The 1,921-nt window shown below is 51.9% G+C and overlaps 1 pseudogene across 1 annotated transcript in view; it reads left to right on the top strand.

Annotated features, from left to right (window-relative positions):
* Positions 1–1,921, top strand: part of LOC102044099 — a 24,724-nt pseudogene that overhangs the window by 16,852 nt on the left and 5,951 nt on the right. The window contains exon 4 of the transcript XR_004082703.1: positions 336–958. The product of XR_004082703.1 is annotated as a zinc finger protein 850-like (transcript). The remainder of the gene's footprint in view (positions 1–335; positions 959–1,921) is intronic.

Raw genomic sequence — 1,921 nt, 5'->3', positions numbered from 1 at the left:
CTGAACTTCTGACGGCTGGACCGTGAGAAGCAACACCACGGTTTCGGTAGCTATAACCCATACCCCTTTTCTTTCCTCCCTCTTTTCCTTGTCTTTTCCTCTTTTCTCCGGTTCCCCCCTTCACCAACGCTATTCTGTTGTGATTTTCAATAAAACTGTATCTGATTTTGTTGCTGTAAATCCTCTGTGCCTTTATTGGTTATTTTTGCACCTTAAAATCAAACCCATCTCCCGTACCACTGGGTCGGATTGGGACAATCCCCCACAAGGAGGGCCTGCAAACCCAGCCCATGGTGCTCTGAGGAGGAAGGACCCACCCTGTGTTGGGAAGGCAGCTGACCTGGTGGTTAACCAGCAGCTTCATGATGGGGAGAAATCCTACAAGGGCTTCTTGGAATGTGGGAAGAGTTTCAGCAACAGGTCCAACCACCTCATCCCCCATTGGGTGCACACGGCCCTATGAGTGTGAGGAACGTGGGAAGAGCTTCACTCAGAGCTCCAGCCCGGGCTGCCCCCAGAAGATCCACCCAGGGAACAGCCCTAGAGGTGTTTGGAATGTGGGAAGAGCTTTATCCAGAGCTTCAGCCTGATGTGCCGCCAGAAGATCCACATTGAGGAATGGCCCTACCCCCTGTACTTGGAATGCAGAAAGAGATTCAGCCTCCTCTTCCATCTGATCTACCACCAGTGTCCACGCTAGGGAACGGCCCTACATATGCTTGGAATGCAGGGAGAGCTTCAGGTGAGGCACCTGCCTGGTCTGCCACCAGAGCATCCACACTGGGGAACAGCCCTACATGTGCAAGGAATGTGGAAAGAGGTTTAGTGACAGTTCCAACCTGATCTGCCACCAGAACATCCACACCATGAGGAGGCTCTATGAGTGTCCCAAGTGTGGGAGGAGCTTCTCCTGCCGCTCTGCCTTGACCCAACACCAACAGTCCCACAGGTAAGGGAAGTCCTGTGAGTGCCCTGCCTGAAGGAAGAGCTTTGTTCACTGCTCCAAGTTCACCGACTAGAGGACCCACATTGTGTTATCTACGGTGACCATGCTGGCACTTGAATCAACCTGGTGATTCAAGTTGGTCACAGACATGGTAATCCAGCACTGGCAGAAACCAAGATTTTGGAGACAATTTTGTGGGAACCCCTCCAAAAAAGGCTCTTTCACCCACCCAACCCAATCCAACCCACGGATACTCAAACAATGCTGACATGTAAATTCTTTAATTTTGGCCTTGATTTTCTTGTGATCTATCCTTTAAAAACACCCAAAATTGGGTAAAAATAAACAACCTTGTCAGAGATGTGTAAAACCCCACCATTTTACAGGGACTGGGGGGGAATTTGTAGTTTGGGGGATATTCAGGAGGATTTGGGGTTTTTGAGGGCATTTGGAGGAGCTTCCTCCATTACTTTGCACCTCAAAACCACTCAATGCCACTGAAAGTGTCTCCATCCCAGCCCAAAATGGCTCAATCCCACTTCAAAATTACTCAATACCATCCCAAAAGTATTCAATCCCACAGCGCTGCAAACCCTGGAGGGGAAGGAAGGGGATGGGGACGGGTGGGATGTGAATCGAGAGGGGTGGGATATGGACTGGGGCAGACGGGATAGGGATTGGGAGGGGTGAGAGGAGATTTGGGAGAAGTGTCATGTGAATTGGGAGGGGTGGGATGGGGATTAGGAGGGGTCGGATGGGGTCTGAAATGAGACCTGAGCTCAAGATTGGCAATGAGGAGGCCCAGGGGGACCCCGTTCCTGAAGGGGTTGCAGGGTATCCCCCAGTTCTGCATGGGTTTGGCTGATGCCTCACCAGTTGCCAGGCAGACCCACAGTGCCCAACATTCGCCACGTGGACCCCACCTGAACTCCCCCTCACCTTCAGCGCCCCCCAGGAAGGGAATTTGAGGAGGGG

Source organism: Geospiza fortis, unplaced genomic scaffold, assembly GCF_000277835.1.
Source record: "Geospiza fortis unplaced genomic scaffold, GeoFor_1.0 scaffold290, whole genome shotgun sequence".
Lineage (NCBI taxonomy): Eukaryota > Metazoa > Chordata > Aves > Passeriformes > Thraupidae > Geospiza > Geospiza fortis.
This window is presented reverse-complemented; position numbering and strand designations above follow the sequence as displayed.